The sequence below is a fragment of the Vipera berus genome (assembly GCF_964194415.1).
Source record: "Vipera berus genome assembly, chromosome: 3".
Classification (NCBI taxonomy): domain Eukaryota; kingdom Metazoa; phylum Chordata; class Lepidosauria; order Squamata; family Viperidae; genus Vipera; species Vipera berus.
The window spans coordinates 155,464,704-155,489,635 of record NC_138204.1 but is presented as its reverse complement, the minus strand read 5'-3'; positions in this window follow the sequence as shown (position 1 = coordinate 155,489,635).

The window sequence follows — 24,932 nt, the reverse complement described above, 5'->3', positions numbered from 1 at the left end:
CTGAAATAGGAAAAAGGAGATGTTCCAGACTATAAAACCAGTCTTTTTAATGCATCTGGTATAATGTTAAAAGGATACAACATTACTGATTGAACAGCCTTAAAAGAATTACGGGAAATGAATTAACAGCTACACCACAGGTGGTATTGCTAAGCGACTAAACAAATTTTAGAGAATGATAAAATTGGATTGAGATTTGTAAACTACAAGTAGTAAAAGAATGATTATACTGAAATATTGGAATGGGTGAAGAACACCATATAATGTAGTGATAATGTTCAGTCTAATAGCTATTACTGAAACGCTGTAAAGCAGTAACTAACTTTGTGGACTACAAGAAGAAAATATTAATCCACCTGAAAAAAATGACAGTGCAATGATTTGATTTTTTTACTTAGAAATCCCACAGTGAGATTTATTTATAGATTTACTTACATGGGAATAAATTAATTTATTAAATTTAGTGAGATTTAATTTCATGCAAACATATACAGGATTACACTATATTTCATAAATTATCACTAGTGCTGTAAAATTCAACATTTGAAAATAATTTGTGTCTTTATAATATTCATGGTTTGAAGTTATATTGTTTTTAATATTTAAGCATACAACTTAAATGCCATTGACTTCTTCAATAAATATAAATGTATATGAAAAATAGAGTCATATTTCTACAGTATTCTGCAGAATATTTATGCCCATGCTATAAATTCAGAAATGTTAGAAAATGATGGATTAAGACTGGGTTTTCCATGACCAGGAAAGCTATTTCTGTTTAAGAACTAGAGCAGGGATATTATTCATTTAAGTTGTCGGTTCTCTCTGAGCTTGGTTGTTTCTTGAAGAGTTTCATTACCCAAACTAGGTAACATCATCAGTGCCAGTCAACAACCAAGCTCAGAGAGCACCAAGGACCCTTCATTTCAACCCTTTCTTGGTCATTTAATTTCCTTCACACTGGAGGAAGAGAGCAGAGTAATGTTCTGAATCAACTCCATCTTCTGTCTTTACACTAAAAATTCGCTTGAGGTTAGAGTGTTGCTCTGAACCATGAACAATCCATTGCTGTTGTTATTTTACATTGTCTTTAAAAAATAAAGTGAGGAGGAACAGGTAGCCTGGCAAGGGCACACTGGCACCATCAGGAAGCACAAAAGACTGCAGACATGGTAATATGTCCCTCTTTTTTTCATTGTAAGCCCTTCTAATTGCTGCTCTGGACCCAAACTTGTATTTCCTAGATTGTACCATGTACTGATGGGAAGGGTATATGTTTGAGTCCTTCTGGGCCATTGTTGCAAAGGTGGCGCAAGGTTTTGGAAGAACAGTCTACTGATAATAATAGGTAATGTTTCTACATTATTATCTATGCTAATGCTAATTTTTTGGGGGGAAGAAGTTTGAGAAAGCCCAAAATGCCCAAGAATTTGTGCATAGTATTAGGAATTTGTACAACTTAGATTTTAAAAAACTTTGGAATAAATGGGAAGTTTTCTCCTCTGATGAGAACCTTCCACTAAAAAGCTTGGTGACTGATTATTTATGCATTAAATGTATTTTCCCTTCTCTTCTGTTAAACTGAATTGTTCGAAGCAGGTTACAAAATATAAAAACAGATCTAAAATTCACAATCATTTTTTTTATTTAAACCTAATTGCAATAAGTAGACAATAAGTAAAAGGAAACGATAAATAATGTCTCCATAATAATCACTGAATGAAATTACAGTGAAATCGCATGTTAAAGCATTATTGCTTTACATTTCATATAAATAACATGAATAAAATTTTGATTTGGAGAGAGAAAATAAAATCTAAAAAAAAATCAAATCTAGAGGGACAGTAATAGTAGCAAAAGCAAAATCAGATCTACTAGGAAAATGCTTTTTAACCTTTATTCTTAACATAAATCATGAGGCTCATTTTTCACGCTCTCCTTTCTATAGAATTCAATTAAAGGTCAGATTTCTAATGGGGATCCTAATTATTAATGTATTACCATTTTTAAATTATTAATGAGTTAACATATTTGCATAATGGGTAAAGAAAATGCCCAACAACAACTTTCGTATCATATGAAGAAGTTTCAAAATGTTTAATCAATGTCTTTTTAATGTTCTCAAATAATCTGTCTTTTAATCATTCTGCCAATACTTGAAAGACACATCTAAAATATATTTAAAATTAGCATTGTTATTAATCGGTGGGAAAATATTAACCTTTGTGATGGTAAGCCAAATGTAACTGTTTATCCAGCACTTTGGAATTTTGAAAACAGAAGACATACTCCCAAATTAAGGCTGTAAAGAGAGAGAGAGAGAGAGAGAGAGAGAGAGAGAGAGAGAGAGAGAGAGAGAGAGAGAGAGAGAGAGAGAGAGAGAGAGAGAGAGAGAGAGAGAGAGAGAGAAATTTGTTTAACCTCTATCACACATTTTTGTAAATATTCTCTATTTCAGTAGGTTTTAAAATCCTACTGTTTTTCAAAGCCCCCAAAAATAAATCTGGAGGAAAATGTCTATCTTGTTTCCCCAAAAGTAAGACCTACTCCAAAAATAAGCCCTAGCTTGATTTTGGAGGATGAGTCTAATATAAGCCCTACCCCCCAAATAAGCCCTGGTTTTGGGGTGAGGCACATGCCTAAAAATCAAGCAAGTGTGGGGGTGGGGGGTGTGAGGAGCTTACCATTGCAGCCAGGCCTCCCATGGATTGACACTTGCCTCGCTGGCCCACTTCTTCTGTAGCCAAAGGATCAACTTCATTCTGCAACTGAGAATGGCGCTCCAACCATTCACAGTCAGACACCTTTCCGGAAGGACTCTGCAGCCAAGAACCAAGCTATGGATTCAATCCGTAGCTTGTTTCTCAGCTGCAGAGGTCTTTCCAGAAGGTCTCTGACTGTGAATTATAGGCTGGAGCTCCATTCTCAGCTGCAGAATGAAACTGCTTCTTCAGCTGCAGAAGAAGTGGGCTGCATGGGTGGGACAGTCAGTGCTGCCACCTCAAGGTGAGTGGAAAAGATGCCCCCCCCAAAAAATAAGAACTGGTGCCTCTTTTGGAGGCAAAAGAAAAATAAGACTGGGTCTTATTTTTGGAGAAACACGTTATTATCTTTGTTCAGTGGTATGACACTGAATGTGTCAGGCATGAACAACCAGATTTGCACATGTAAAGTTCAAACTGACTACTTTATTGTTATCTGTCTGTTACACAGGAATCTCCCCAGATTGGCAGCTTTCACATGGGAACTACTAGAGAAGACTCTAAGGCATTCAGGGTGGGCCAGACCTAACCCTTTGTATTTATTTAGAGAATCTATACTAAATCTGCGCATGAGCTTCCTCCCAATCGAGATGATTGTCCTCCAAAAGAATGTCAGTGATGTCTCAGGACCCACCAGGAAATCACAGAACAGCTTGCACTTCATAGTTCTGGGCCTACCATCTAGCAAAGTTCTTCAGTAGTCCTGATTATTATCTTACTTTTTTCTTTTCCAACCTGTCTTTCTAGCTGTGGCCAATGAATTCTATAAGCAGTAGTTTTTAAGACAGCATGTCACACAATAAAACCTTCAATTAAAATTCAGTTCTATCCTAACAGAAAAGACTCTTTAAAGCTGTATATTAACTTCCTGTTCAGAATATGGTTTGTTTGGTTCTAGCATGGCTTTTGCAGCAGGAAAATCCCACAAGTTTCAAGGATTTGCTAAACATGCAAAAGTTTGAAAGTAAATATTATGCAACCATTTTCAGGCTCTTGTATGTTCAGCGAAACATATATCTATAACTACCTTGCCCTTCAAAATAATATTATTTTCATATTACAATACTGCAACTTCACCTATAGTTTTTTTTTCCTCTTTCCATGTTTTACAGGTGGCTATATTTTAATGACAAATGTTTATACACTGAAGTTCTAATCAGAAATCTCCACACATCCAGGGCTTTTTTTGTCATAGAACGCTCAGAACAGAGTTCCGGCACCTTTTAGGCAAGGTGGGTTGTATGACATGTGTGAGTTCCGGCACCTTTTTCTTTTACAAAAAAAGCACTGCACACATCTATAAACACATGCAAGTATATTTAGTTTTTAATGTAAAATACATACAAGGAAAAATGTCTTTTTTAAAAAGAATATGGCCTCCTGTTTAAGGAGCAATGGTTGAGGCTGTTGTAATAAAGCAAATACATTGTCTTGCTTAACAATCTACAATAGGAATGCGATTTTCATCTTATCATTAACTATTTCATAATATCATAAGTGTATTTATGTGTGAATCAAATTAGATTTTTATTGCAGTCAGAGACCAGCATAAAGAAGGGGGAATCCTTAAAAAAAGCATAAAGGATGCATCAAGAATAAAAACAAAAATCCCCCAAAATGTGGAAAGCTAAAAGATATAAAATATATGAACGTATGTGTATGTAAAGTGAAAATGTAAATGCATTTAGGGCAATTTATGCCAATAGTGGTTCCAGTGTGTAGTTTTATCAGTTTATTCTTACTTTTTTCACATTAACAAATACAAGATGTGTGGCTCTCCCCCACCCATATCTTTTATCAGTCCATTCCAACCATTAGCTAGTGAGTAATACTCTGGCTGGAAGCCACTGGGAAGATTTTGTTTTGCGGTTATTGCTACCACAAACCACAGTATGACTAAATGTCAAGGTCTAGTTATAGGTCAAGGTCAGACAAGGAGAACCTATTGTCTGACAAAGAAGGTAAATGCCAAGGAGCAGTTACAAGGTATTCTAATAAATTTAGTTTAATAAAATTCAGAAAAAAATAAATTAGAATTATAGCTTAAGCAGCCGTTCAAATTTCAGTCGTAACAGGCTGCAATTGTACTCTGGTTCTTTTCACATAAATACACAAACACATACAATTGTATGAGATGAAAACAGAGGACATTTGTATGATGTTCTGCTTAGAGAACATGCCACTTGTGAATGATGCACTAATTCAGTAAGAACCACTCATGAGCTACGATTGATGACTGAAGTGGATCTATCACCCTGTCATGCCACGCTTTGCTAACACCATCTTATTGCCCCTTTCTCAGCGTGGCTTCTATAACCATCTGTCTCTTCAACATCATGCTTGAACTGGAGTAGCCCTTTCAAGTATTGCACAGAATAAAAGGATGGTTACCATGATAAAAAAAGCATCACAGCTCAAAAATGGTCCCAGAAGAATCCAGTTTTTAGGAAAAATACACCCATAAGGAGTTGCCAAACTATGCTTTCCAGGTTGCTTCAAAATACTCAGCTGGAGTGATTCACTTAACAACTGTGGCAAGAAAATGGGGCAAAACTCACTTAACAAATGTCTCACTTAACAACAGAAATTTTGGGCTCAATTGTGGTCATAAATCAAAGACTACCTATACATGATATCATCCTCAATATCACTAGTTGTACTGATGTGCTTCTTTTGCTTTGCTTTTTACACATTCAAAGTGTAAAAAACTCTGAATGGTGAAATTATTCTTTTTGTTTTTATTTTCTTACCACTTCTATCTCCACCAATGCCCCCTTTTAGCCCAACTAACAAAAATAATGGTAAAGCTATGATCTGTTTTCCTTTCCTTCCTTCTGTAAATGTGCCAGATAGGAAGGTGTTAAGTAGGAAAAGGAATCATTGCAGGGAAGGGGGATTCGTACAAAGATCTGTCAATGGGTCCAGTGACCTCCATGTCCCACCCATAGAAATGAAAATGACTGATGCTTAATTGTCCGATATAGGTGGGAAGAGGTAAATAAGCAAGAGGATCCCATTATTGGAGGTTGCGTTAACCTCTATCTATACAAGACATCTAGCTAGCAACATTGCCAAATCTGAAAAAAATGACTTGAAATCTGGATAGGAATTTTGTAAGCTGACTTCATTGCTTGTTGGTGTCTGCCTGGGAGATAGCAGGTTTAAGCTGCTATGAGGAAGAACCCTATGAATGGGCCACTGAATGGCATCTAACTGACTTTGGAGCTGGTCCAGAAGATAGCATCATGGAAAAATTTCATTCAGCTGGGAATTGGAAGTTTCTATACTTTTTAATACTGCCATTGTGTTTAGATTTTATCCTTGTCTCAATGTTCTAATGAACATGTGAGAACTAGCCTGTGAGTCTTGACCCCGGGTCTAGACCTTTTATGTGCAGGCTACAAACGTCCTGAAGGCCCCTAAATGGCAACAAAAAGAGCTTTAAGTTTTGTTTTGTTTGTCCATATATGCCAGGCCTAGCATCTTTCCCCATATCAGAGTGTTTTCCAATGAGTCAAATTATTTGAGCTTCAGCTTCAATATCTGTCCTTCCAAAGAAAAAGTCAAGATTGAGTTCCTTTAGGATGGACTTATTTGACCTCCTTGCAGTCCAAGGGACTATCAAGAGTCTTCTCCAACACTCTCTTTGGTGCTCCTCAGCCTTCCTTATGGTCCAACTCTCACAGCCATACATTACTACTGGGAAAACCACAGGTTTGACTATATGGACTTTTGTTAGCAAGGTGATGTCTTTGCTTTTTAATATGCTGTCTAGGTTTGCCACAGCTTTCCTCCCAAGGAGTAAGCATCTTTTAATTTCATGGCAGCAGTCCAAGAATATAAAATCTGTCACTGCTTCCATTTCTTTCCCTTCTATTTTCCAGAAAGTGATGGCATCAGATGCCATGATCTTTTTTTTTAAAAAAAACAACTGATGAAGGGAGACAACTTTTGTTATGATGCAAGCAACCTAAGGTTTCTTTTGTCACCGTGGTTTTAGTTTTAGTGAAGTATCTCACAACATCAATACTGCCAACTGCAGCAGGATTAGCATGATAAAGATTCTTTCAAACCACCTATAGCCTAAAACCAGTCTTATTGTAAAGTCTTCTCAAAGAGATACCAATTTCAAATTGTGAACAAAGTAATAATGACAAGGACAAGCTGTAAATGAAAAAGTGTGCCTGCAACCACAAAACAAGATGCAACTGATGTTATCTCTGTGTGAATTCACACAACCTTGTTAAAAAAGCTTAGTAAACACATCCCCCTTGAAAAGGATGTTTTATTCGTAATGATAAAGATCTATCTTTTCTTAAAAAAATTAAAAATAAAACAGAGACTTGTCCAAATCTCAAAGTTGACCTGTAGCATCTTCATTTAGAGGTACTGCTGAATGAATGGTGAAGCAATGAGTTTTGGATCATCAGATTAATCTTTTGAGGAAGGAGAAATGAAATCTGTGAGGAATAGAACATAAAGATGGGGAAAGAGAAATGTTATTTATTTAATCTAACCATGACCTTGTTTGCTGGGAACAAATATTGGCAGAGAAAGACAAGAGTTTCTCCCTTGTGACATTATTCCATAACATCGCCCTGTCCTATAAATGTCTCTGGAACCACAGAAACTTAAGATGGAGGGGCTGTGCTTACAGAGAGGCTATCAGTAAATGACTTGTTGAAAATTTAATTCTCTGAATGCATCATGTGGTTTCAAAGGACAACACATTCTAGAGCAACCATCCTTCTTCATGTTATTTGTTCTAGAAGGCGGCAGTTAAAGCCTGGCAGCTTTATTTCAGTGTCTTGGGTTACATTGCTTTCAGCACCAGAAAACAGTAAATAGAAAGTCTGATGGGCAGGAGAGCACAAATGATAGACAGAAAGGGTTGCATGATGCGCAGAGGCTTTGAAAGGGATTAAAAATGAACGGCCACGATGACCAAACCTCCAAAAAGCAAAACTTAATGTATTCAGGGCTAGCAACTTTTAATGCAGCTTGCATTTCACTTTTTTTGCTTTGGTATCTTGACATGGTAGCCCTAGATACCTACCCCCAGTTCTCTCTGTTCTAAAGATGCTCACCTCCCTTCCATACTATTTAATTTGGGGGGGGAGTGCTGCAGGTCTACATAGGAATAGCATTCATACACACAAACACACACACACACACACACACACAGAGAGAGAGAGAGAGAGAGAGAGAGAGAGAGAGAATTGCCAGTGGCTTGAAAACATGATATGCAACTGTTTTTTTGTTTAGCAAAAACAAAGAAATGGTGTGCAGGTCTAAATCAGAGGATCATTCTAGGTCAGGGGTCCTCAACCTTGGCAACTTTAAGATTTGTTCACATCAACTCCCAGAATTCCTCAGCCAGCAAAGGAATTCTGGGAGTTGAAGTCCACAAGTCTTAAAGTTGCCAAGGTTGAGGACCCCTGTTCTAGGTGGTTTTTATTTTATTTTTTTTGCACATTTTCTTTCAGTTCAGAATCTCTCCCTGTGCATGAGTAAAAACACAAAAGGAATTATCTTGCGTACTGAACATCAGTTGTTCCTTAGCCCTTTAATCTAGACTGTACAAACACTGGGTAAACAGTTTTTCCATTTGTTCAGAGTTTTCTTCCTCAGGATTTTTGTTCATCTACATCAGGGGTGGGCAACTATGGCAGGTTTACGACCTGTGGACTTCAACTCCCAGAATTCCTCAGCCATAGTCACCATAGTTGCCTGCCCCTGATGTAGATGATCATTTACAGGATACTTTAGAACAGGGGTGTCAGACTGGTGGCCCATGGGATGGATGCATCACATGCAGGCCATACCCACCCCGGCTCCACAAAGGCAAAAAAACATCACAATATGTCATGATACGTCAAGTGACATGATCGAGTTTGATATCCATGCTTTAGAATGATTTCATGCTTAGTTTTGGTGGTACCTTTGAGTCAGTTTTGTGTTTAGGAGGAGATAGAAAAGGTGCTGGTTTCTTTCTTTCTTTGAATTACATACTTTTCCTTCATTCCATGGCATCCTTAGCTTCATGCCCACAACAGGAGTTTCCATATGCTACCTTTTTGAGTTGAAAACCAGGGAGACTGCAAACCCTTTGCCAACTCAAGTTCATCCATGAGACTGCCAGAAATTCTTGCTAATTTCTTTTCTTTTCTTTTTCTCTCTCTTGCCTTTTCTTTTCCATCAAGCAACGCTTTTTACAAAAAAATAGCCGATAACAGTATTAGGTCACCAAACAGCTAGAGTTGATACTTGTTTTTTAACCAAATTGCACAAACCTGATACTGATATTTGCTAGTGGCCAATGAATTAATGTAATTTTAAGAGACTTGCAAGAGTTGTTACTAAATAGACATTTTAAGGGAGTTGTTTAATGTGAATTAGATTCAAATGTAAGGTATTTCATTTTACCGATGTCTTATCCACATAATTAAAAACACATATGTATTTAATATATGTGTAGATGTATTTAATAAGATTCAGAAGCCATCCACATTTTCTCCCCTGCATGCACACTCTCTCTCTCTCTCTCTCTCTCTCTCTCTCTCTCTCTCTCTCTCTCTCTCTCTCTCTCTCTCTCTCTCTCTCTCTCATGACAATGTAGTAAACAGTCAATAATTTAACTGCAGGAAATAATTCTGTAAAATCTCCCTTTCCAGCAGAAAAGATAGCAAAATATGGGCAGACTATGCTACCATTCAAGGGATAAAGAACTAATTGGACAATTGTTTTGAGAAAAAAAAGTATGTCCATGAATCCATTTCAAACTGGATGGAAAAGTGGACGCCAGATTCCTTGTAAGAATAATTCTTGTCCTATTACAAAAACAAAGAAGGTTGGAAAAAGCAAAACTGAAAAAGCTCTTAAAATTTGGGTACATAATGAGGAAGCAAAATAGTAAATAGCAGAAATCTGTCCTTTTGAAAAAGCTGTTTTAAAAAGTGATATACTGCACAACAATGATACAAAGCTCAACTGATTAATATTTATTTGACTTTATGCAATTTTTTTAAAAAAAGAACATGAAACTTTTTTATTTTTTTATTTTAATTCCATTTATATCCATTTATATCCTGCCCTTCTCCGAAGACTCAGGGCGGCTTACAAGCTTAGCAGTAACTTCTGCTTTAAGAGCATTCAGTGACCTTTCCTCTCTTTGAATAAGTTCCTTACTTTAAAGGTTATTTAGTTCAAATCCAAGTCAAAGATTTTAAGCAGGAAAAACAGAAGAAATTTTCCATCAACAGCTGTTCTTATGGTTGCAATTTTCCACAGGACAGTTAGATACATTGAATTTCTATTTAATTTATAGTTATCCCTGTTTTTTGTGAGCCATTTCCATTTTTCTCCTTTTTAAATAATTCATACTTGACCTGTATTTGTTCATCATCAAAATGCTCCATTACTTAAATAAAGCATTTCTCCTGCTTCAGCTTATCATACGTGGTTTAGGAATGCAAATGAATCTCACAATATCAGGTCTACGGCAATAATATAATCTGCACAGCTTATTTTAAAGATGGAAAGTCCCTGAGAGAACATTCATGTGCAAGAGTTGCATTTTACTTTTTAACAAATTGTCTCTGTGGTTCCCTCATTGCTCATTGGATGGCAGTGTTGACTTTTCTAATAGAATACAGCAGCTTAGTTCATGGAATAATTTGGTAGCTTTTAACATGAGTGCACATATTCAGAATGTAGTATACTGTAGCATAATGCACAGTTAGAAATATTAAGGAATGGAGGAAACTGATTTTGCATAAAGTATAACCCTCTTTTATAGATTCATACTAGCAGCCACAATTGGAATACAACTCTGGAGGAGGAGCAGGAGGAGTTAAGATTAAGAACTATCAAATAGAAGATGTTTGTATTTACAATCTAGAATTCCAGGTATCCAGTGGTGGGACTTGATATTTGTACAAACTCTACAGTGAGTGATTAATTCTCCATTTCCTTCCCCTCTCAAAAACCAATCAGTAAATAAACAACACTTAAAAAAAGCTCTTATGCATTGGCCTTATATTTGTGCCCTATTTCATTATGGAATTGTGTCACTCTGAATCCTTCCTCAAATGCCAACACTGAAAGGAAAGCATTAGAAACAGTATTTATAGCAAATTTATCGCAAACAAAAGCAACAAATGGAGAAAATGTCCTTCTCATTTTCTAGATTGATATCCCTTCTTACTAGCCAGAAGGAATTCAAGGCAATTTAGAAATTTACAGTCACGCATGCCTATAACAATGTCTAGAACACTGAGGAACATGGCAGATGCATATTTTTGCTGAGAAATGAAGTGTTTCCAAACATGCATGAAGTGAAATGTAATAGTCCTTGAATGTCCTTGCAAGGCCGGATCCATCCTCTAACATTTATTTATTTTGCATAATTTCAAATTAAGGATCATTAAAAGATAAAGGCCAAACCTGAATCTTAAATGTAGGCTCATCCATGAAGTTTAATTGGCTACTTTTGATTCAGTTATTGGCTCAATTACTTAATCTAACCTCCTTTGTTAGATTGATATGACAGTACAATGGAGAAAACCATATACAGATCAAAGAATTGTTTCATCTAGTCTAGTCTATTTTACCAACTGGTAGGATTTTTATGGCTTTATCTAGAGAAGACCATAGATGGCCCTTACAGGCAATCCTTGACATACAGCCACAATTGAGCCCAACATTTTCATTGCTAAGCAAGGCAGTAGTTGTGAGTTTTGCCCTATTTTTTGCCACAATTGTTAAGCAAATCACTGTAGTTATTAAATGAATCATGCAGTCATTAAGTGAATCTGATTTCCCCCATTGACTTTGCTTGTTGGAAGATGCCTGGGAAGGTTACAAATGGTGATGACATTACCCTGGAACAGTACAACTGTGATAAGTACATGCCAGTTGCCAAGCACCTGAATTTTGATCACGTCACGATGGGGGATGCTGCAATGGTTGTAAATGTAAAAACTGGTCATCACTCACTTTTTTCAGTGCCATTGTAACTTCAAACAGTCACTAAATGAATGGTTTTAAGTTGAGGACTCCCTGTATTTCTTCTGTTTGGAAAGCAGGAACCTGGTGATCAAACTGCTGTTCCACTACATTTGGTCCTTGAGCTTCTTGAAGCAAGAAAAGGCATGCAATTAATATAAAAAGGAAGCTCTGTACATGGACTTCTTTAAATTAAGTATCCCAGGTCCAGGCAAATTATATTTTTCTAGCATATGAATATTATGAAATTATTTATGTGAGAACTGAGGCTCATGAGTAGATCAGCTGCAAACAGGAAGGGGCATTAAGAGTATCTGCTACTACATGGGGGTCTGCTAAGGAGTTGCATGGTGTAAGATAGGAGAAAGTGGCCCACATACATCACTGGTTATTTATGACTATTCTGATCTCTGAATCTCAATAACCATTTTCCTTGTCTGAGAAAAATGTGCCCTTTCATCTTTGCTGTTCTTTAAGATTAGAGCACTAAATAAAACTGTATTTAAAGTCTAGCCACCATTTCAGTGCAATGCTTGTTCCCCTGGCTACTGACATGTCACAGCCAGGCAAAATATGTAACTAGTAACTCTTCCTAAGAAGGAATAGAATAGAATAGAATAGAATAGAATAGAATAGAATAGAATAGAATAGAATAGAATAGAATAGAATAGAATAGAATAGAATAGAATAGAATAGAATAGAATAGAATAGAATAGAATAGAATAGAATAGAATAGAATAGAATAGAATAGAATAGAATAGAGCTGGAAGGGACCTTGGAGGTCTTCTAGTCCAGCCCCCCCCCCCCGCTCTCTGCTATAGCTTCTAGAAAAACTTATTCTATTTCATTTTAGATTCCTACAATTTAGGGTTACTAATTACTATGGAAGATATACTTGTAATCAAAGATATGAACAAAGGTACTTCTCCAGTCCTGCAAATTGTCCAAATCTATACCTACATTAGTCACAAAAGAAGACACACAACAATAAAGAAGCAGTGTAGTACAGAACTTCTAGAACTTTCTCCCTTCCAATCTGAAAGACAACATATTAAATCATTCCCATCCAATGTTGTTTTGTTTGTAAGAAAGAAGGGGGGGGGGGGATAGGAATGACAGATGAAAGAAATTATTTGACAGAAGACTACATTTGCCTTCCCAATTTCTTTCACTGGACATGTGTGCCTATTTATCTAAGAAGAAATTGCATCAGCTCTCTTATCATTGTTTCCTGCATTTCTCTTGTGCTTTCAAGCTCAGATCAGACAGGCTTATGATAACTCTCTGAAGAAATTTAGCTCTTTTTCTATTGTCTGCCTGATTTCAGACTCTTCAAGCAGGGCCTCAGCCTGCAAACTAGCTCTGATAGGAAGGTTGTGTCTGGATAGCTTAAGGCGAATGTGTGAAAAACAGAAATAGTTATAGTTTAGTTATAGTTTATTTGATTTATATACCGCCCTTCTCCTTGGTGGGACTCAGGGCGGTTCACAGGGCATACATAAGAAACACTATACAAAAATTAAAAAGAATTAAATCCATGCCCAATTAAAACAGAAGTACAGATTAAAAACAATTAAAAGCCCATAATCCCCCATCAGGCCAGACCAGCTAATTCGAACAGATGGGTCTTCAGGCCCCGACGGAAAGTTCGAAGGTCTGGTGCCATCCGGAGCTCCACCGGCAATTGATTCCATAAAGCCGGAGCCCCCACAGAGAAGGCCCTCCCCCTGGGGGCCACCAGTCGACATTCCCTGACTGGCGGCACCCTGAGGAGGCCCTCTCTGTGGGAACGCACAGGGCGGAGGGGAGTCGATGCCGGCAGCAGGTGGTCCCTGAGGTAACCCGGACCCATGCCATGTAGGGCCTTAAAGATCGTGACCAACACCTTGAACCTCACCCGAAAGACAACTGGTAACCAATGCAGCTCGCGGAGCAAAGGTGTAACATGGGAGTACCGGGAAACTCCCAAGACAACTCTCGCGGCCGCATTCTGTACCAGTTGGAGCCTCCGAGTGGTCTTCAAGGGAAGCCCCATGTAGAGAGCATTACAGTAGTCAAGGCGAGAGGTCACGAGCGCATGAGTGACTGTACACAGGGCATCCCGGTTCAGATAGGGCCGCAACTGGCGCACCAGGCGAACCTGGGCGAAAGCCCCCCTAGTCACGGCCACTATATGCTCTTCCAAAGTAAGCCGTGAATCTAGAAGGACTCCCAAGTTGCGAGCCCTATCCACGGGGGGTAAGAGCTCACCCCCCATAGAAAGAGATGGAACATTTGGAATGTCCCGGGATGCCGGAATGCACAGCCACTCAGTCTTGTCAGGGTTGAGCTGAAGTCTGTTCCTCCCCATCCAGACCCGAACCGCCTCCAGGCAACGGGACATCACGGCGAGGGCATCACTGGGGTGGTTTGGGGTCGAAAAGAAAAGTTGGGTATCATCGGCATACTGATGATACCCAACTCCAAAACCACGAATGATCTCACCCAGCGGTTTCATATAGATGTTGAACAGGAGAGGCGAGAGAACCGACCCCTGAGGAACTCCACAAACGAGAGACCTAGGGGCCGATCTCTGCCCCCCTGCCAACACCGACTCCGAGCGTCCCAGGAGATAGGAGGAGAACCACTGAAGAACTGTGCCTCCCACTCCCAATCCCCTGAGACGCCGCAGCAAGATACCATGGTCGATGGTATCGAAAGCCGCTGAGAGGTCTAATAGGACTAGGACAGAGGAATGTCCCCTATCCCGCGCCCTCCAGAGATCATTCACCAGAGCGACCAATGCCGTCTCCGTGCTGTACCCGGGCCTGAAACCCGATTGGTAGGGGTCCAGATAATCCGCTTCATCCAGGACCAGAGGGAGCTGATGCGCCACCACACTCTCAACAACCTTCGCAAGAAAGCGAAGGTTGGAGACTGGACGAAAGTTGTTCAAAACGGCTGGGTCCAGGGCAGGCTTCTTGAGGAGAGGTCTCACCACCGCCTCCTTCAAGACGGTGGGGAAATAACCCTCACTCAAAGAAGCAGATATAACCGCCTGGAGCCAGCCTCGTGTCCTCTCCCTAGCTGCATAAACCAGCCAGGAAGGGCACGGGTCCAACAAACATGTGGAGGAGCTCAGCCTCCCCATAATCCTGTCCACTTCATCAGGGGTCACAGAATCAAACTCTTCCCAGATAACATTGACAAGACCGCCCGTGTCCTGATCGCCTGACTCTGCCCAGCTGGAGTCCAAACCGGTCCGAATCCGAGCGATTTTATCCGACAGATGATGACTAAATTCCTCGGCACGACCTTGCAAGGGATCCTCCCTCACCTCCTGATTGAGAAGTGAGCGAGTCACCCTAAACAAGGCGGCCGGGCGATTATCTGCGGACGCGATGAGGGTGGAGAAGTAATTACACCTCGCCACCCTCATCGCTGCGAGATAAGACCTAATATAGGTTCTTAACCGCAACCGGTCGGGTTCGGATCGGCTAGACCTCCAGCAGCTCTCTAGGCCCCGTTTCCGGCGCTTCATCTCCCGGAGCTCCGCGGAAAACCATGGAGCTCGCTGGGATCTGCGCCGGGTCAGGGGCCGCAAGGGTACAACCCGGTCAAGTGCCTCAGTGGCTGCCCTTCCCCAGGCTTCCACTAAGGCATCAGCCGAGCTGTGAGCAGTGGAGGCAGGTGGGGACCCCAGCGCCGCTTGGAATCTATCAGGATCCATTAAGCGTCTGGGGCGGTACCATCTGATTGGCTCCGTACCCCCACGGCGGGGGGTGGCAAAGCGGAAGACCAGCCGCAGGAGATGATGATCGGTCCATGACAGGGGCATAATAAATGGAGAGCCCCCACCTAGATCATCCAACCACCGTCTAGATAAAAAAATCAGGTCAAGGGTGTGGCCTCCCTCATGAGTTGGCTCTGAAATTACTTGCGTCAGGTCCATGGCCGCCATGGAAGCCATGAACTCCCGAGCTAGCTCAGATGAACCTCACAGGGATGGTAGATTGAAGTCTCCCAAAACTATAAGTTTGGGAAACTCAACCACCAAACCCGAGAGGATATCGAGCAGCTCGGGCAGGGCTGCCGCTGTGAAACTAGGCGAAATGTACACCAGCAGCAAGCCCAACTGCGCCCCAGGACCAAATCTCATGAAGAGAGACTCACACCCGACTATCTGAGAAACGGTGGCCTCCCGCGGACATAAGGTCTCCCTAATGGTAACCGCCACTCCCCCACCCCTACCTTGAGCTCGTGGCCGGTGTAGCACCCGGAAACCTGGTGGGCAGAGGTCAACCAAAGGGACCCCACCCTCTGGGCCCAACCAAGTCTCCGTGATGCAAGCCAGGTCCGCATGCTCACCCTCAACTAAATCCCTAACGAGGGGAGCTTTATTAACCACGGACCTGGCATTCAGGTACACCAGCCGGAGCTCAGGAGGCTGCACATCCCCGCTCCCGGGACCTCGGGGAAGAACCAGAGGGTCGGAGCGCCTCACCGCTTGAAGACAGCGGAGACGGCCCTCCCGGTAACGATATGGCCCCCTGTCTATCCGCCTGCTGCCTTTCCCCGTCGTGGGAATTGGTAGTCCCACGACCCGCTCAAGAGCCCCAGATGTAACCACAACCCGCTCCCCCCGAACGCCGTCAGACCCAGGCCTGGCCTGCAACAAAGTTGTTTGGCTACCCCCCACCGCCAGACAACCACTACCCCCCACCCCCCTCCCCAACCCCCTAAAAAATTTAGCTAAAAAATTAACCAGGGGCCTCTTATTAGGTTTATATCGAGAGCCCCTGGCCTTTCCCGGCCATCTCTCAGGGTCCCAACAATTGGGCCCCTCATCGAGATTAGGGAAAGAAAAGAAGGCGGGACGCACCCAGGAGAGGGGGGCACCCCTGAGGGCGAGCAAGTCCGTGTCGGAATAATGATGCATCCAGTCAGCAAGTCCAGAGAGGGAAGTCCAATGATTGAAACCAACAGGAGGATCAAAGGAAAGGAGTGGGACATTTGGGCCATCCACCAACCACTGCCACTTGATTGGATGCTCCCAGAGGCATACCACAACCCGTCCTCTCACAACGGGACGCGAGTCTGCCTCCGGGGATGGTCCAAAATGCCCACCCTGGGTGGGGCAGCACCCACAGAGCTCCCACCTCTATGGGGCTGCCGATGTAAAACAGGCCACTCTCCCACTGTGGCCTGTACCCAGGTCCGTCCCAGTCCAAAGGGGAAAGAAGGAGGCAAATGGAAAGTTAATAAATAAGATAATAAATAAGTGAATAAGTAAGTTGGCAGTCCGTTGTATCGCCATCGTTGTCACAAAAGTCGTTGCTGCTGCCATCATCTCAAGCAGCCAAAAACCAACGAATCGCTGTCGCCATGGTCGTCCTCTCCACCGCCCAAAGCAGCCCGAGGACGCCGCCGCCATCGCCACTTCCATCGTCAGCAATAACTCAGAACCCGCACAAAGGGCAGCCCTATCAGTAAAATAACAAGCAGCTGTCTTCTCCGCCGCCAAACGGCCCGAAGACGCCGCAGCCGCCAACAAACGGCACAAGCAGGTCCAACAATAAAATGTCTCCACCGCCGCCGCCGCCATTGCCACTGCTGCTGCTGCCGCCGCCGCCAGAATAATCTGCGAGCTTCTCATACAGGCTCTCCTCCCCTCTCACGGAAGCGCCGATCAGCTGGGGCTCTGAAGACGCCGCGAGCTCCAGGGACGCCGAGAACGCCGCCGAAAACGGCCGAAAGTCGTCCGAAGCAGCAGCGCCGACCCGACAGCCCAGGCAGCCCAGGACAGATGTAAACGCCCCCGCTGCCGACCGCAGCCTCCTAGGAGAGGTCCGGAGACACCAGGGCAGCAGGGACCGGCTAGCCGAAAAAGCCGAACCCAGCAACGCCGCGGGAGACAAACAGGCGAGGGAAAAGCGACGCGCAGATGGAACAGGCCAACAGCCGAACTGCCACCTCATTTGCCTCGTAATTCATTTCGTGGATCAAAATCCACATCCCCTACTCAGCGGGCCTAAAAAGACCCCCTGAGGGACTCCAAAAGGACGCCCCCATAGCCGGAGCTCACGGAGCTCAGCCTGACACGTCCGCCATCTTCAAAAGCCGCTTCCACTCCCATCACTTTATGCCATCACTTTACATTCAGTAAGAATGGTTGGATTCTCATATTGTGTAAACTGTAACGTAGCTTGCTAGTATGTGATTTAGTGCATTTTTTGTCAGCTCAGTATTGTATTCGTTCAGCAAAATATACAGTAGTTGAAAGGTAGGCACTCTGCAGCCTCAGAAAATATGTGGCTCCCAAATTCTTTTCTCCCATATGATTGACATCTTCGTTTCTGATCACTCTGAAGCAAGAAGCAAATAACCATCCCAAATGTGTACCATTCATCTCAAACCCAGACGATCTAATGTGCCCAAATGCATGATGTGCCACTGAGTATTTTTCCATCATCACCCAATTTTCACCCACATTCCACAAAATGTGAATTATAATCCCTAGCTAGCAAAATATTTCCCTCCATTTGGATGCACCATCTCCATCCACCAAATTGTTCCTTTCATGGTACAGAATAGTGGAGGTCCTGCCTGGTGCTCTCTATTTTGTTGCTGTCAAAAGGGTTGAAGCTGGAACTACCAAAATCCCAATTCCTTTGGGACTGCATGCTAATAACCCAAGTACTGTTCCAGATGCCTTGGAAAGGCCTGTGATCTCTTATTAACTGGGTCCGCTCTGCTCAATTTCTAGAGCCCAGACAAGATCAAAAGGCACTGCCGCAGAGGTGTAAGTAATATAATATTAACAACCAACGTGCAGTATTGCAGGCAAAACTCTACCCACAGTCTGGAGTTCAATCCTGATGGGGTTCGTTGTTATCTCAGCCTTCCATCCTTCCAAGATCAGTAAAATGAGGACCCAGATTGTTGAAGGCAATATGCAAATAATGCTTCTACATTGTAAACCATCCAGAAAGTGCTATAAAGTGCTATGAAGCAGTATATAAGCCTAAAATGCTATTGCTATTTATGTACTTATCCACTGATTTTAACTTTATGGTTATATGGACCACACCATTAACAAAACATCTACTTTTATTTTGATTCCAGAATTCATAACAAAGCACTGATTACAATTCCATTGCCCAAACCTATTTAGTTTTATACCTATATGCAAAAACCTCTGAAGGCACTTTTTTTTCTTTACCTCAGGCATTCTTTAAGAGGATGAAAAAAAGAGAGAGAGGACAATAAAACCCCTTTCACTTTTGTTATTTAATCGCATGTTGGAGGGCATGAAATTCTCTGAGAAACCTTATATATATGCTAGCAAGAAGAGAAGATCTGGGGTACTCAGTCAGTGTGTAACTCAGTTCACATTATCTATTATGTGAATGAGATGTGAACAATAATTTCCTGTATCTTTAAAGCATCCCTCTGGAAAGCCATTCTCTGGCACTACCCTATGGAAAATAATGAAGTGGTGTGCTCTCTCTGAGTCTTTTAGTTTGGATAGTTCTGCTTCATTGTAATACACATTCATCAGAAACAGTTAGTCCTTGGATATTAGCAAAGATGGCTGGTCTTCTGTCTCTGAAAAGAGAATTTAATCAGGTTTCCTTCCCGGCTCTGTTCAAAGCTGGTACTTTTCACATTTCCAAATGGCTAGAGATGGATATAGAGTCACATGATCAGTTCCGTTTTCTCCTAGTAATGAAGTGCTATTTCTGACATTCATGGAACCATGAACACTTCATCCTCTGGAATAGCTCTTATAAAAACAGTAATAGTTGGTATGTCATTAGACCATATTGGCAATTAATTTTCCAAATGATCAATGGAGAGAATGTCCTTTTCCCTCTATCTCTGGTTTATTTATGCGTTCCCATTAATTATGCCTAATTTTCAGGTGGCACTTTTCCCCCTTAATGTAATTCAATTTAAGCATATCTTTCCAGAGACTTATTAATAGGTAGGGTCATTTATATTGTGTAGCACAAATATTTTATAATCCACTAATCTTGACAAAAAGGCAATGCCTTGCTAATAAAAAATGTATGAGGAGTAATGGGTCCCTATTAATAACTTATTAGGTCAGATCACACAGTTTGAAGTGTCTATTACACTTTAATTTTATCTGATTTCTTTCTTTGGAACCTGCAACTCTTTATCTAGTTATTGACAGTTATTATCTAGTTATCCAGCCTCTTGGATCATTGACCTCTCAAATCCCAATCTGCTAGAAAACATTTCTTTTCATTCTTGGCCAATGAAAACTTGTACAAAAAGTATTGGGGCCTAGAGTAATGTTCAGGTTTTGGTTTTCTTTCTAAAGATTGTCTCTTGGTTACTACAGTTGTTAATCAGTTATTTCTTTGCTAAGAAGACAGACTATTTTTCAACCCAGTTCTTTTTTAATGAACTTCCTTTTTTAAATAACAACATTGAAACTTTTTTTTTATCAATCACCTATTTTAACTCAGTTTATACTTTCCCTGGTCCATTTAGCAATTCAGATCTTCCTGAGAAAATGCATTTTGGGAAAGAATCTCAAATTAGGGTGTGTTTCCACATCCATCCCCTCTTTCTTATTCAAGGTATGTATGCATTGAAAGAAAAGAAAAATAGGAATGAAAAGAAAAGGAAAAGAGATGAAAGGATAGGAGAAGAGAAGAAAAGAGAAGAGAAGAATCTGAGTTTTATAAAATTTGCACAAGTCGACACTCACTCATTCATACACACTGGGGCAAAATAAGTTGCAATTTCCAGAAATTACTCACCAGAAATACTTTAAAGATGAGGATCTATGTGACTGTTTAGGGTAAAGCCAAAACACCATTGGTGGTCTCCTTCAAGAGCCCTCTGCTGTCTTTATCTTTAAAGGAGACTTGGAATGAGTGGGCCTTGCTATAAAGAGGAGCACAGGACCACTTTAGTATAATGAGTAAATGTGCTATCACTTTCTTTGAATAGATAATCTCTCTGGTTAACTGGATAATGGACTAAAAAACATGAGAGTTGGGGACTTGAGAGATGTTTCATTCTCATAAATGTGATACAGTACAAATGCCATGCTATGTGAATTTTTTTTAGAGTAAATGAAGAGTACACACACACACACAAAGAGACACATGCAAATACAGTATATACTTCAAGCAGATATGAAGGAATGCAAAATATGGATTTGAAATCATATAATATGGAAGGAATAGATAGTTTAATACATAATGTAAAATTTGAACAGAACGATACTTCTTCCTTTAGACAAACAAACTTAAGATGCATTAAAAATAAGCAAGGAGGCTGAAAAAAGGTGGGACAAATTATTTCATATTTCTGAATGAAGTAGGACAAGCTAATTTACAGACAAGTCCTATGTGAAGGCTGACTTTCTTCAAACTTTTTGTATATAGATTTTATTCTTTCTTCTGCTCCCTTTTCAGCATTAATTCTCCCTTCTGTTCATTGCGATGCAATCATTGTCTCTTAGAAAAACCTTCAGGCTAGAGAATATTGACCTTGAAGGCTTCTTTCTCACAACCCAAATACTCCTGAAGTGTGGTCCCTAAAATGATTGGACCACGCAGGTGTAAATATTTAGCCTGTTCCACTCGCTCTCCTTGAAATAAACGTGAGGACTTCCATACTTTTCGCTGCATTTCATCATGTGCCACATTGCATGCTAAAACAACAATTTATTATTGTAGCACACACCAGAACTGGGTAAATTAGTTCTATTCAATACCCCAGTGCTGAACATAAAATATACATCAGGATGTCAGCTTCTCTGCAAGTTTGGTCAGATACCTGTGTCTCCATTATTGAAAGATCATTCTTACTTATGGCCATTTAAGAAAACATAACAGAGTAGAATTTGCTGTATATTGTGGGCAAAGATCTCTTCTGCCAGCAATTGTTCAGAGTGATCGTTATTCAGGGAACATTCTCCCTGAAGTTAATGAGTGTTTTGAGCATGGATATTCTTTTTTTCCAAGAATGTTGCTGGGACTTAGATTCCATTACAGAGAATAGAACGTGATGACCAAAAGGGCTGAAATCTTTTAAAATAGGATCCGAAGGAAGAAATAACCAGGAAGCCAAGACCCATAAAATACAAATATCTCTGTTAGCAATGGATTAATTTGTCAGTTCACATCCTATAATGCTCACATCTCCCCCCACAACACAAGTTCACTGTGTTCAATTTCTGCATCAATTTACAATTAAAATTGAATATAGCTTTGAGCTATATTGCCTATTGTCCTTTTTTTCTGATATCTATTGAAAAAAAACACACCTCTTTACCCTCTCCTTGTTTATATAAGTATTGCAGTATTCCCCTTTATTTTCATTTTATTTTTAAAATTGGTATATCACTCTCCAAAATTAGGCTTATGCAGACTTTCCTACTTTTTACTTATCATTTGATGCATACGTTATTGTTTAAAATTTGTATTTAATTTTAATTCTGTAGTCTCTTCAAGATGATCAAATGGGAAGCAATATCAAAATATATCCTGTGTCACAAGTATTTTTCCCCAAAGATAATCTCTTCCTTTGTACGCCCGTATCCCCAGAGCATACATTTTGCATAGTTTTGCGTTAGTTTTCATTGGTGAGTTTCCTTGCAAAATACAGGGGTTGCAACAATTGAAAGGTAATTGTATAGTTGTGCATATCAGTTTAGAAATGTGACATACTGTACTCAAAATGCTAAATACTGCATAAAATGTTCTAGACAACTTTGGACTGATCTTAGGATTAATTTTATTTTTTAAATTTCATTTTTTTAATAATCTATTATATATGTTATAGGAGATGACTAACTATCATGTCATTATAAGCTACCCAGTACAATTTTACAGTACTGTTTGTCTTTCTTCAGTTGGGAACTAATTGGAAAGAGGAGCAGGAAACACCTTTCTCCAGTCACAAAATATGTGGACACTCGGAAGATCAAGTAACTCTCTTTGCTACATCTCCCCAGTACCAAGAAACTGTCCCAGTTCCCAGGAGCCAAGCCCTTTTGGGCATAGTCCATTGAATTAATGAATAGCTCATTTAATTATGGATCAGATTTATGCAATGTAATGTCCCAGTGTTTACTCTTTGAAATCTGATCACCCTGCTCAAACATAAAATGCAAGACTGGCAAAGTGGTGTTGATGTTAAGGCCTTGATGGCAAACCCTGGTAGGAGTGACTTCTGGTAGCCTCACCTAGACCCCATCATATGCTATTAAAAGAGAAAGAAAAAGAAAAAGAAAAGGCAGAAGCCAGTTGACATTGAGTAAAGAAAAGGGAGAAGGTTCTTGAGAAACTTTGATGCTCCTATGGAGCAGGTGAATTGATAAGGCAGGACAAATCAGGCCTGTACATTTCAACATCTCTTATCAATGTCTGGGGAAGAAATAGGACGATAAGGAGAATTTAGGTAACTGTCCTCTTTGGGTCCAAAATCACCTTATATGTTACTTGGTTGATATGTCCCAAAGTCCAATACTTGATCCTGATTCTTTTTATAAAAATGCTCATCTCTTCCGTTGTTACTTACATATTTACAGTATGTGGAAAGTATGCCAGAAAAGCTGCAGTGATGCAGCTGAGAAGTAAATTTTCTTATTGAAATATAGGCGTATGGTAGAAGTTTAGAGTATCAAGAGCTGCCTGGTGTTATGGTTGGTTTTCTGTACAATGAGAAATAGTAGCATAAAAAGAATGTTGCTGTTAATTAAAAGCACAATCAATTTTTAGGGACTTGAAAAGCTAATTATTACCAATTAAAAAGTTGTCATCTTGTCTTGTGAATTAACCAGGATGATGGGCACCTGGTGAACATATCTAAGAATATTTAGTTGATCAAAGGCAGCCAGATGACAAACCTAACAAGAATTGAAGACCCAAAAACTTCTAGACAACTTGGGACCATCTTTCCAATGTAAGTCTATCGAATTGGAACTGCAGTCATTAAGATGTTCACTTGATGGCAACAAAAGGGAAAAAACACAAAATATTAACTCTGCTGCCACTTGTGATCATCTACATTTTGTACCTCTATGAGGTTTAACAGCAATGCAAGTAACTGCTGTTTGGTAGATCTTCTTATTAGACCACAGTTAGCCACTGGAGAGGATGTGATCTGAATAATATTGTTAAAAAAATAACTTGTAAGATTTTGATGTTAAAATGTTTCAAGAAATTGGGAAATCATTATTTTTCTTGTATTCTTTTCTGGTAAAAGAATGTAAAAAAGTCCATGCAATTATGCTGTATCTGGGGCACTACATTTGATTACAATTAAATGTAAGGGCTATGCTCCCTTGACTTTTTATAGACTTAAAATCAAACAGAAGAAATATTTTGCCTGCAAGTGTGATGTGGACTGGAGCAGACCATATGATACAACTGTCCCAAGTTCTCAGCCACCACCCACAATCTCCCACAATTTTTCCTAAGGGCACTTTAAACTATGCTGTCACTTTGCTGCAGCTACTGAAGCAAACCCAAATACATTTAAGCTGTTTCAGGAAAGGCACAGTTGATAGCGTTTTGCTTAGACAACGGGGTTAAAGTACTCCTTTGAGAAAAAGGCTGCAGGACCATTTCGAGGACAAGATAGTAAAAGTGGAAACATATGACTTAGAACAGGAATATTGGAGACACTGACATTTATTCCAACTTCCTCTAAATGAAAGTGAAGCCTATCTGAGGTGGTTGAAGATATTTGATTATTGTCATTATTATATTAGCGGGATCCAGATCATTAATGCAGTCTTATATTTGAATTCTCATACGCAAATCCCAGTAAGTTTAATAATGCTTGCTCTGAAACAATTGTATGTAGCACAATTGCATATCCTTATTCAGAAACAGAGCTAGGCTTGGCTTTTGAGGAGGATGCTGGGGAGAACCCAATCCCCAAAATGAATGGGACAAAGAGGTTAGCCAGAAGGCTTAAGTAAAAGCTAATCATGACAATCAGGAATGCAGCTAAGCCTGCTTTGTTTTCAGTGAGGAGACAGGTATGACTCTTAGTCCTCAGACTGTGTACATCTAGTATATGGAATTGCAATTCTAGTACTAACCAATAGTGTTTTATTGTGTCCAGTTGATTTCAGTGATAAACACATCTAACTAGGGTAAAATCCCCACCAGTGACTTACAACATTGT